The following is a 13090-nucleotide window of genomic DNA, read 5'->3' as shown; positions in this document are numbered from 1 at the left end:
CGAAATTATGATTTCTCGCACGAAGGGGAGAAACGAAAGAGTGTGGGATGGAAATGTTCACCATAAATCACCCAGAGAAAGAGAGTCGAAAGAGAGAGGAGTGCAGAGCCAAGTGAAGAGTAGAATTAAAGTGCAATCGATACAATTTTCAACGAAACGATCGACAGACATGCCCTGCCCTGCCTCCTCCCTGGTACTCCTCCCTTCCTTTCTTTTCCACATTTTTCCCATCTCAAGTGGCAAAAGCAGGAAGCAAACTAAATATAAATCCAAGTCCAGGGCCATGCCATATGTGGGTTGAGGCATTAAGGCAGAGACAGGGACAGAGGCAGGGGCAGGGGCTGGGCTGGGGCTGGGGCACGCTCTACATACATATATGGACATGCTCTTGGAGAGGCCGACGCCGATCCAGAGACCGGCATCTGTCCCGGTCCCTGTCGATCCGTGGAATCAGAGGGAGGGAGAGAGATCGAAGGGAGCGGAGAGCGGGACAAGATGTCCATTAAATTATTGCTACGATCTATTAGCAGGCGAGGACGAGGGAGGATCCACTGGGATGGGATGGATGCATCCAAGTGCGGCAGGGATCTTAAAATAGACATCCGATTGCTGCCGATCCCCTGCTCTTTCCTCCCTCCCCAGTTCCAGCTGCTTCTGCTGCTGGAATCCCGCGATCTGTGTCTGGCGTTGAAAGCGTAAGCGTCAATCGCTCAAAAAATTCAAATATATCCGGCAAGAGAGGAGATTCGTCGATACCCATGGCCGATTCCCAATGGATGTGCAGCGATAGCTCCTCTTGAGTGGATGAGTATCTGGCAAAGATCTCCTACCGATATTCCAGGGTATCAAATGGTATCCTCCCAAAGCAAAGCCTCCCTTTGGAGCACCCGAAATCTCAGGCCTTGGGCAGAAATGCAGAACAGAAGGACAGCAGAGAGCGTTTATAATATCAATATATTGATTGCTGAGTTGCTGGATTATTCAACTTTCGTAACAGGGTGTCCTATTTGTCCATTTGGGAATTTCTTTAATTTTTGTGGCAATATCCTTGATCGATAAACACGATTTATTGCATTTTTGTAAGGTCTTCGCTTCTGTTTTGTGCCATCTTTGATCGATTTTCCATGGTTAGATATCTGCATTTCCAGTCCCCTTTGTCTCTGTTTTGATCTATGATCTCCAGCTTTGATCTCTTAACAGATCAATCGATAAATATCGATTTATTAAACTCTGGTTCTCTTTTTGGCGACAGGCCTTTCCCGCATTTCGAATTTTCGCATTCGAATGTTATCCAACTTTCGACGCCTGGAGTCTGGGGGACTGGGGTGGGGTTCTAGCTTTATCGGATCTCTAAATATTTACGCAAGAGAGAGAGAGAGAGAGGGGGGGGTGTTGTTAGGTGGAAGGGAGGAGGCAGGGCGGCGGTGCGATGCCATGCGCAATCTTATCGCATGGGTAAATGTTTGAGCTTCCAGAGGAGATGTTGACAACATTTCTCATTTGCTGGCGGCTGGCTCTCTGGCTCTCTGGCATTCGGTCCCAGGCATTCAGCTCCCAGGCCGTGTTTTTGCTTTTGGCCTCTTTTTGCCGTTTGCTTTTTTGCTTTTTGCGTGCCTTTCGTCTCCCGTGATGCCTGGCGACGGTTTGGACCACTGTTTGCCTTTGGCTTTAGCTGGCGATAAAGCTGCGCTAATGAGAGAACGACTGTATGCTGGTGGGACGATTCCTGGGTACCAGGGACTGTTGACAAACTGTCATTGACACTAAGAAGCAAAAAAAATGGAAGGGGAACGGGAACGGACGCACAGGAGGAGCTGGAATGGGAGCAGCAGCCAGGAGCTGTGGCAGGAGTGCCAGAGCGCACGAGGAACAGAAGTGGTCACAGGAGTGGTCTGTTCTGTTGACTGCAACACTGCAACACGGAATCCAAAGGACGCACTCTGCCTCGCTCTTGTCTGAGCAAGCAATGACCTCCAGCCACCCTTGTAATGTTGCAACCGAACGTTGCAGCAGTGGAAGGGGGAGAAACAGGGCATGGTCTGGCCAGATGCGGGTCGCGTGGTCTCGGGTCAATGTCTGCCTCGAGGCGGGCGGAATGTCAATGTTTTGACAACAAAACACAAGGGGCTGAAACAACAGAGGGAGAACACACATGGACCCGATCTTTGAATAGAACCCAATGGAATTTTGGCGATTTGGATGCCTGTAATAAAACAGACAGGGAGATGGAGATTTCACCGAAAGGTGCCGTATGGAAATACATACATGTGTATGTGTGGTGGCTAGAATATTGATCATTTGTTAGAGAGAGGATTGTCAGAGCAGAGGAATATTTACGGAATATAATCGTATAATCATAGACTCCATAGAATTGAATGATGTATAGCAATAGATATGCTCCAAGAGTGGAGAAATATTTAAATATTTTATTGTATATTTAGAAGACATATTTTAATATTTCTTTTCTATACTGAATATATAATATTTAATTTACAATATTATCATTTATTTCTTTGAGTGTATGTATTAATCTCAAAGTATCAAAGTGTCGCGGCTCGTGTGCTGCCACTCCCCTACATTTCAATTGGCTATTTTCATTTTTCATTGTTGCTGCTCTCTAAACAATTCTCGTAGTTATTGCAGTTGTTTCTTGATTGAAAGTGTTTTACTGTTTGTTTGCGCTTTGCTTTGCTTTGCTTTGATTTCTGCTTCATTCATTCATGCGAGCGTCGCGTCGGTGGCACTTTCCCTCCGGAGACAATACCCACTTCTTGGGGCACTTGGCCTGACTCTTAAAGATCGTCCATCGGTAGATCGTTGTTCGGAATCAATGGCATAACCGATCGAGAGACGAGAGACGGCTCAAGTGGGGCATCGATCGATATAGAGGAGGGGCTCTTGGGCTCTTGAGGTGGTGGGGAAAGGGGGGCTGCTTGAGTTTCCACTCAATGGGTTGTTGCTTGAGCGGGGAATGGAGAAGATTCTCAATGGAATAGGCAGCTTATTCTATTCCTGTTTTACAAAATTTCCTTCTCCTACAGAAAATACCTTTTCCAAAGGAAAGCAAAAAGTACCCTTCTATGATTTTCCCCTTAAACTACCATCTTTCATGAGTTTTGGGCTTTTTCTCTGGGAAGTTTCGGCTGCATTCCGCACTTTACTTTTCCTCTCTCTTTCTTGCAGGCCCATTCCTCTCTCTGGTTGGAGGAGGAGCATGCCAAAGTAAGCGGTAAACAAGGCCGGCGAAGGAGAGGAGAGAGAAAAGAAGCGGTAACGGTAACGGAGGTAAGTCACCACCGAATGAGGGGAAAAAATGCGGAACTGGCAATTGAAGAGCGACGAACGGATGTGTGGGAGAGGCAGACAAAGGGTAAAGAAAGGGATGGAAAGGAGAAGAGCAAGAGCTACTTATGGAGAAGAAAAGGGCCAGAGGAGAGGGCGAGTGTGGAGGTGTGACAATGGCATTGTCCTTGGCACCCTTTGGTTTCTGTTTTAGAAAGGGGTACGCCTTAAGGGTTTCCCCCAACACGATTCAAGAGGGATGATTGTGGCTCTTGCGGTTGTCTTCCCGTGGAGGATCCCCTTCAGACGCACTCAATCTGTGTACCTCTTCCACTGACACACACACACACACACACACACTACGCTTAGACGCCTGTCTGGGCTACCCTTTCTTCTTCTCATTATCTCTCCTTCCATTATTACTGCTTGACAAGCAGTGCAGAAGATACAAATCAGAATGCAGCAGAATGTGTGATGGGACAGGGGGCTGACAGTGGGAGGGAGAGCTCAAGTGAAGCTGATGAAGTGTCGGTGTCGTTGTCCTTGGGTGTTTGTTTTCTCCCCCTCCCACTCTCCCCCACAGAAAGCACACGATTTTCCTTCTGTTTTCCTGTAGTTTTCTGTGTTCTGTCATTACCGGCATTCCATGTTATCCCGTGGGATCCAATATCCGATGGATTCTCTTGGAAGAGAAAGAATACTCTTTCAAATTCTCAGCAACTGAAATTTATAAGTAATTTACATCTGAACCCTTAAGAACACACGTATTTTCCGTTTTGATTTTCTGTAGTTTTAATTATTTATTTATTCAACAACTTAAATCTTTTAAATATAGTTTTCAATAATTTTACACGATTTTAAGCATTTATTTTGGTTTTGTTTTGAGGCCAAGAATCTAATCACAAATACCCATTGCTGATCCGCAGGCGTAATAACTTTTAACCGCCGCCACTGTTAGTTAACAGCGCAAGCTGTGCAAAATGTCGCCCAAAAGTATGCCATGAAATCTGCAGAGTGTAGTCTTATAGTCTACCACCAGCTGGCGTACTTCCAATTTATAGTGCAATGTAGAATTCATGTAAATATCATGTAGAAATGCCAATCGGAAGCTTCATTCCGGATCCGATTCCGATCCATTCGACTTGGCTTTAGGATCTAAATCGAGTAATCATGTGAGGCAATTAAACCAACAAAATCTTCTTCCAAAAGTAGTAAATCCTTTGGGAATATTTGATGTGGCATTCTTGAATCGAGAACCGATTTGAGTCGCCCTCCACTGCTGTCTGCAACAAAGTATGTGTCCAGTGGAGCAGCAGCAGCCTGGGGGAGAGGAGGAGGTCTCTGGTCTCTGGATCTTGCTGCCCGGGATGCCGCAATCTCTGTGGTGCAATCTCCTGTCGCAGTAGTCGGTGGCTGCCTGCTGCTGCTGCCGCTGCCGCCGCTGCAACGCATCGCGCGGCATGGTATGGATCGAGCGAGGAGTACCGTACCGCAAAGTTCAAGCGATGGTTGCCACACATTTGTTTGCCTTTTATTTGCTGCCTCGTTTTGTTGTTGCTGCGTTTTTGCGTAACCCGTTTCCCGAGACTCCAAAAATGAAACAAGTTCTGGCTCCCGTCTGGAGCTGCTGCTGGAGCTCTGGTCTCTGGCACAGCGGAGGAGATGCAGCCCCGAACGAACCGCTGCCACAATTGTTGCACACACAAATTTGCAGTACAAGGCGGGGGGAGCGGGGGAGCGGGGGAGCGGTGGGAGGCATTCGCCGTTTAATGGTTGTGGCCAGGTCGTCAGGTCGTTGGTAAATGTGTCAGCAGTTGGAGGCTAGAAATCCTCTAGAAATCCCACCAGAAGCCTCTGTCTCTGCCGCAAAAAGTGTTGCCCTCTCTCTCTCTCTCTCTCTCTCTCGTTCGCTTGGACAGAAGATCTATCAATGGATGATATTCGTATGAGCCCATTGGGGATTTGCTTTTGCCTCGTCAGAATTATGGAAGTAGCTTCAATGGCGATCCCCGATGGAGAGATTAAATGAAGTTCACCTTCAGATCTGCCAAATGTATGGAGATTCGTTGGAGATTCTACTACAGATCCTATAGACTATAAATCTCCTGGAGTTCCCCTGAAGATTCGCCAGCGATCCACTCTATTGTTTTCTGCCCCCATCAGCGTCTCCGTCTCCTCCGGAAGAGCCACAAGCCACCAACGCAAATGCGCGTCCAAATATTTAAAGCAAATATTTCTTTTTGTCTGCCTTTTGGCTTTGCATTCGACTGTTTTTTCTTCACTCGCGGGGTCTTATTGATTTTAATTATGTGCCAGAAGAGCATTAGATGTGGGGGCAAACCATCCACAGATACATAGATATGCGTAGCATCCAAGGTGGCCAGCGGAGGGACCATCCGTGGGTGTTGTTTGGCCAACAGCCGACAGCTTAACTGCAATCAACGGACGAGAGAGAGAGGGAGAGGGCCTCGACTGTGAGAGGGACCCTTCCTCCACAGAAGACTCTTCGCTAATTAGCAGGTTTTTTTCTTTCTTCTTTGGGCTTCTGACTTCCACATTTGGTGTTCATTAAATGATCATTCGGCGATCATTGATTGGGATTTAGATGGAGATGGAGATGGAGATAGAGATCGTCGGTGGATATGCTTTTAATTTGCATGAAAGACGGCGAAGAAATTCCAAGAGACACTGGAAGATCTGCAACCTCTTTTGGGGTACCTTTGCCTCAAGGCTAAGCAACACTGGAAAAGAGCGAAACTCATTCTAAGTTCTAGTTGGGAGACGGATTTGCACTTAAAGACCAACAAAGAGTTTCCAAGAGATGGAAAGCCCTAGACCCGGGCAGCACATTTGTTTTGTTTCGTTTTAGAAAGCTTTTGGGGTCTGCGTCAGCGATTCGAGCAGTCAAGTGCCTGCCCCACGTCCCTGCTTCTTCCCTTTCGAGGCAGAGACAGCGAGGGACAGCGAGAGACCCAGAGACCCAACCCAAAGCCATGTCCAAACCCATAGCCAAAGCAGTGCTGTAGGTCAAGGCTGGGCGCGGCGGGCGTTCCGTCGGATACGTGATGTCTGTTGACACTCGGGCTGTAACATGCATTTGCTGCTGCTGGTGGAGAAAGCCCCCCACCCTCCGAACAGAGGCACTTTGCAGCAGGCAGAAGAGAAGACAGAAGAGCGCGGAAGGAGAGTGCAGACAGAAGACACACATTAAAAATCGGCTGACAAATGGAATGTCAGGGAAAGAGGGGCATGGGCATGGCCATGGGCATGGGCCGAGACCTAGACTTGAAGTTAAAGATCTCTCAAAAACAATTTGATTTGTGTCTGAGTGTCTGCGATGCACGTCCGCTGCATGAGTAGATCTTCTGCTTAGAAAGTAGAAAAAAGAGAGCAAAGCAGAGGGAGAGCAGGGGAGTGGGGAGTGGGGAGCAGGGAGCAGGGTGAATGGAGGATAGATTGTCTGGGAAAATGTGTGGGAAAGCGAGGCATCAGATTCGATTGAAATACGATTTTGTTCTTTGGATTGTGACTGTGACACATTCTCGTATTTCACTTAACCAAAAATCTCCAACTGCTCCAACTCCAACTTGCCCCAGAGAGCTTCCATCTGTCCGTCCGTTCGTCTGTTTGTTTTTCGTTTTGGCAAATTAATTGATACGCTTTTTAAATGTTAATCAAAACACAGAAAACACAAGCAGCCATAACAAATTATTAACCATCATCAACCCACACACACAGACACACACACACGCACTCGACACGCACACAGATACGCTCCACTCCGAATATGTGCATCTGAAAGATAAAAGATACTCTGCAGATATTTCTTGGGGGACTTAAGATGCGATTTCGGACGCCTTTGAACGTAATTTACGATCATTTTAGTTTTTATTATAATTCAAATTTTATTTCTCCCTTTATTTTTGCTGTTGGGATTTTTAGTTTGCAAAAAATTGTTAGATAGAAATTTGTATGCCCCCACCGAAGAGCAGGAAGAGAAGGGTGGGGGGGGCAGGGGCGAAAATTAATTGATGGGAATTTCTTTTTAGTCGATTGGTTGGTGGGGCATGGGGTCCGAGGGGCAGAGGGGCCGAGGGCCTCCGCCTGCTGCCGGTCTTTCGTTTGGTTTGGTTTTTACATATTCAAATAGAAATCGAAAGCGTTTGATTTTTGATTTTGTTTTCAGCTTCTCCTTCTCCTTATCCCCTTTTCTTTTCTCTCCTCTCTTCGGCTTGTCTTTCGATTTTGCTTCTAATTTGTGGCCCAGAAGAGGAAACACTGAAAGAGGAGGAGTGCGGCGGCGTCTCGTGTCTTGGCTTTTGTCTTATTTCTACGCTTGCGATTACATAAAGAAATGCCTCGAAATCGAAGATCAAAAAGAAATGGGAGCCTCGAGGGGCAAGAGGTGGAGCCACAGCCAGAGGCAGGTCTTCGGTTCGGAACTCGAAATCTAAACGGTTTTCTTTTTAGCGAAATTAAGTAATAGATTTTTTGTTTCGGTCATCGGCATTCCCCCATACCCCCATTCCCCCATTCCCAGAGAGTCGTGTCTAACGGTGCGGATGGGTGATTTATATGATTTTTTTGAGTGCGATTGGATGGAATGGGGGGATGGGGGGATGTGGGGAGACGAGTGTGTGTGGCATGTGGCATGAAGGAGAAGAGTGGCATGAAGAGAGCCAGGCGAAAGGAGGAGGAATGTACACAGATGCAGCGTGCTGGATAATGCCTTAACTGTTGGGAGTTTTCTTCGCTACTCATTGAGAGCATTCAATGGGAATCGATGTATTAAACGGCTTTGCTATCGATTCAAAGATTCACAAATCTATCAATTGAAGAAGTTTTTATCGATTTCTATCGACCCTTCAATCGATAACCCTAGCATTATCGCTGGGTTACCGAAAAATCGATTTTTAGAATGTTTTACATCGTGGGATCGTAAAGATCGAACATGGCGATTATATTATCGCATATCGAACGTTTATCGATTACAAGTTTCGACGAAAAGCACTCCAAAAATGGAAGATTATGATGTGCCAATGATTCCCGTTTCCCATCTCTGGGATCTCTGGATCCGCCGCTCATCCCGCATTGACATACTATTTTTTTGGGTTGACCCCGAAAAAAGGCCCCAGCAATAATACACTCGTAATAATAACCACAACAATAGCAACAACAATTGTAATGATTACCCAAAAAAAATATCAACAGAAACAAGCACTGAGAAAACCGCTTTCTGAGGGGCAGGAAAGGGCTGGGAGGCAGGGCTGGCGGTGAGGCAGGTAGCAATAATGCTTTGTTGTTGACTTTGCCGTGAGCATTTCACGCACTCACGTTTTTTAATGCAATCTCCGAAAAACACTTCCAAAAACAACGAGCAATAATAATACCACACCCCCTGCCATCAAAGATCGTACGAGTGCCCACAATTGCCCGCCTTTTTATTTCGACTGGAGCTGCCAGACCCTCTGCTCTTCTGCTGTAAACGTAGGCAGATCTTACGACTAATTTCACATTGGAACTGGAACCCATCCTACTTATAGGCTGTATCTGGGGCTGTAAGTTCGACGGCATTTTTGCTCGAGGGAATAAATTAGGAATAGAAATAGAAACTGGAACTGGAACTGGAACCGTTGTATAGCTTGGCGGATAGCCGATCGGCATCTGCCTTCCGTCCCCCTCTGCTCCTGCAGGGGCAGGGGCAGGGCTAATGTCCTGCTGCTTCCACTGCACTCGTGGGCCCTTTGGGACTTACGACCCGCCTTTACGATGGGCCCTAATGCCCCTTAAATGCCTGCGCCCTTCCTGAATGCCCTCCGAAGAGGCAGAATTTGATGGCACTTTTGATTGCAAATTAAAGACCAAAAGTGAGGTGTAAATTTCAGCAGTTATCGGTGCACAATCCGATGTCGGTGCCGGTGATGTCAGAGAAAACTAGAAAACTTTTACTCCCCGAAACATGGAGACGGCCGCCGCGAGCCGGGCTCCGAAGAGGCCTTGATTGCTGCCGCCCCCTAAAAAGTTTATGGGCAGACGATGAAAACAGCGAAAAATAAACGTCAAAACACAAAATTAAAATAAAAATAAAAAAAAAAAAACTGAAACCGAAAACAAATTTAGTTTTTATTTCTTATTTTGATTTTGGCTTCTGAGTCATTCAACTCGGGGACGCGATGGTCCGGTGGCTCGGTGGTTCGGTGGTTCGGTGGCTCGGGGACCCGTGGACTCAGACTTGGATTCAACTTTCAAACGGGGGGAAACGGAGAAGCGGGGAAGCGGGCGGGCGGTGGCAGACTTTCTTCGAACAATTTGAAATACCGTCCACCAGCCCGTCCACGCCCCCCACTCCCCCTTCCTCGACGGTCTCTCAGTACACCCGCCCCTTATTTTGGTGGGTGAAACCGATATTAGCTGAGCGGAATCGCTAATTGAGGCAAGCACACGGCACATAAGACACATCGCATCGTATGTTAATGCCCGCCCCGGAGTGCCCGAATGTACGAATGTCCGCATATCAATGTGTCAGACTTCTTTCCCTCTCTCTCTCTCTCTCTCTCTCTCTTTCTGTTTCTATTCATCCGCTTTTGGCGAAAAAAGGCCGCTACTCATAGGCCGGAAAAGGTCCAAAAGGCCAACTGTTGGAAGATCTAAAAGCTACACAAAAATGGTTAATCGATAAAGCAAGTAAAAAAAGTAAAATTATCGATAGGATACTATCGATATCGATTGCCATTCAAATTAGTTACAAAAATAGTCGAGAGAGATATTTAGCTATCGATATCTTAGCGAATTAGTTATCGGTAAATTGTGCCATCGGTTTTTGGCTTAATTTTCCAAGCATTCCATTTTTGTTTTTACTGCTGTCAAATGTTATCGATAACGATAGAAATCGATACCTTTTTTTGCGGGCAAAAAGTTTGTTGCTCGAGTTATTTGTTTGTGTCTGAGGCATAGTTTCGGGAGATATCTCTGGGATTGGCGAAGCTTGAGACCAGAAGTTCATATGCATCTTTCTGTCTTCTCTGGCACTGTTCCTTTCTCCCTCCCTCGTGACCACTCGTCAGGCGATGGGGCGTGCCTCTCTCTTCTGGCAGGAACAGGCCTCCACGCATTCTGTTTCTCATGCGGATCAGGTGCCGCCGCTACCGATTTCTTCCCTTTGAGAATTTCGTGAGGGAGGGAGGTAGGGAGGGAGGGGGGAGGAGTGTTTGTGCTTTCTAGTGAAATTGAAAACAAGAGACAACAAAAATTGAAATGCAAAAGAAAACAGAAACAAGAAACAGAAATCAGTGGACAAAAAGTTTCACTTTCAGCTGCTTTTATGGAGCAATTTTTAGTTGGTTTTTCGTGTGGAATCCCAAGTGAAGTGCCGGCCCAGAGGGAGGCATAAATCAAATTTCAAAAGATCTAAGATTCAAGAGGAGGATGGGCTGAGTGCATCGTCTGATTAGCGGATGGAAAGATGGATAGATGGAAAGGGAGTGGCTAGTGGCTAGTGGCAAGTGGCAGACAGCATAGAAATCTGATTAGGCGCGGAGTTTCCAGGGAAATTAAATGGGGTGTTCTCCGAGAGCGAGGCTACTCCTCTGCCACTCCTCTTCCACGCCGCCACACGTTTTCCCATCGCCATCCGCCATCCGCCATAATCCATAATTCATCCATTAAAAACCTGCTAATGGGAAATTATGTCTTGTCTGGCGTTTGGCTTTCGCTCGCGGCTGATGAGTTGGCACAAACAAACAACAACAACAACAAAAATCACCCTTTCCTTTGGAAATGGAAATTTTGTAATTGGAAAATGGGAAATTAACGAGAAGATTGCATTAATCAGTGCCCCCGAGTGAGGGGGAATGCACCTCTAAACTAAATCTGTATCGTCTCTCCTTCCCTCTTGCAGCCAAAGACCAAGCCCTGAGCCGGAGACAACGAATATCCCAGCCCAAAGGTGAGTGAAACAAGGGAGTAAAACGGAGTAAAACGGAGTAAAACCCTGCGTGGGCCTGTGGAGAGGGAGACGGAGTTCGTTGGCCAAGCGACATTTGGCGGATCAAGCATAGGCCCTAAATCAACGATTGCCGAGTACCGACTGGCCAGTGTAACGGGCCACCATGTGCCACCAAATGGTGCACGAACTAACAAGAAGTATTCCGACTAGGGGAACACCACTCTTCCCCATTTTAGGATATGTTGCAAATAAAGGGAAATTCTGGGATCCTTTTGCTGCCTTTTCAGTCCGCTACTCTTCTGACTCAGTCTTAGATGGATGGGATATGCATGGCATAGCGTTCAACAAGTACCCAAGCGACTTCCCCTTCTACTGCCTCAGCTCGGCATGTCCAGCTTCTCCGAGTAAACAGGGTGTCGGCGATCTTCGCAGCTCTAATGAAGAACCGCTGGAGAACAAAGCAGCAACAACGAACGAATCTGTCATCGAGCGCCTAATTGAATGACGGACAGTATTTTTTGGCCAATGACGAGGAGGAGAAGCGGCCGACAGCATTGACTCTTAACAAGGACCGTTACATAAAAAGAAACCCCAAAGGGGGGGAGGATGGCCGGAGGGTTTTTAGCCATGATATTTCGCTTTTCTGCATGACACCAGCGAAAAAACGGCACAAAAAAGAACGAAAAGCAAACGAAAAACTTTATTTGTGACGACCTTAAATGGATTTTGACTTTGACTTCGTTGCCAAAGCTACAAATATCGCACACATATGTATGTATGTGTTTGTACGTATATCGCAGATACATGTACTATTTATCTATTGTATATAAATATTGCAATGTTCACTGTGGGGCGGCATGGCACTTGTTTGTTGTGGAATTGCCAGAGCTAATTAAGCCGATCGATTATTTCTTGTGTGCGTTATTGCTGATTTGTTTATTGGCCCGATTGAATCGTTCAATCGATTGTTAGAGTCGTTTTGCGAGCTTGGCACTTTTTAATCATCGATACGTTATCGATTAGACCGTTTATCGATAAATTCGTGACGCGTGGCGTGAAAATACACATGTCTTCGATCCCCCAGTATGTCTCTATTTATTGACAAGTTGATCGATAAGTGATCTCCAAAATATCGATATGTTATCGACACATCTTTGAAATTTGTTTCGATACCATCACCCTCGATTATTCCCGTGTTAGTTTTCTACTCAAAATTCCTTGAAAATTGCCCAAAAAGAGTTCATGGATGCGGGAAGTAAAGAAGGAGGATAGCGGTACTTTGGGAAACTTCCCCTCAACTCTGAACTGTCATGGCAATCAGCTTTTCGTTTAGCATCGAGTGAGCGAGTGTCAGAGCAGTGGGCCTGGGCCGGGGCCTGGGCCTGCCCTTGTTTTTCGCCATAAGTCCACATGGAATGCGCGCATTTCCACCCGACAAGCACAAACCACCCACTAAACGGCCCCAATCTGCCAGAGCCCCAAGGCGAGAGGCGCACAGTGGAGCGTGTGGGGACTGGGGCACTCGGCACAGTGGCGTCTCAAGTATTAGGCACACCTCCGAGCCGGTTTCTCGCTCTCTCTGTGCAGCGGGCACCTGTCGCTGCAACATTGTCTTGGCCAACTTCTTCGGCTCACGACGACGTCGGCGTTGCTTGTCGGTTGTCGTCGGTTGTCTCTGGCTTGTTGGCCCAAGCTCTGGTCTGGAGCTTGCCGCTGCCTTGGACACGTCTTGAGCGTTCAATGCGTTGCCAGCCGTCGATAAGAACGCATGCGAATACGGTGCTTTCGTGGTGAAAAAATATAGATTCAAAAACCAAACACCGAAATCGAAAATACTCACAAAAACCCAAGCGAAATCGCGCG

This window comes from Drosophila persimilis, unplaced genomic scaffold (genome assembly GCF_003286085.1).
Source record: "Drosophila persimilis strain 14011-0111.01,24,50 unplaced genomic scaffold, DperRS2 tig00000520-arrow-pilon, whole genome shotgun sequence".
Taxonomy (NCBI): domain Eukaryota; kingdom Metazoa; phylum Arthropoda; class Insecta; order Diptera; family Drosophilidae; genus Drosophila; species Drosophila persimilis.
Note: the sequence above shows the minus strand (reverse complement) of the source record.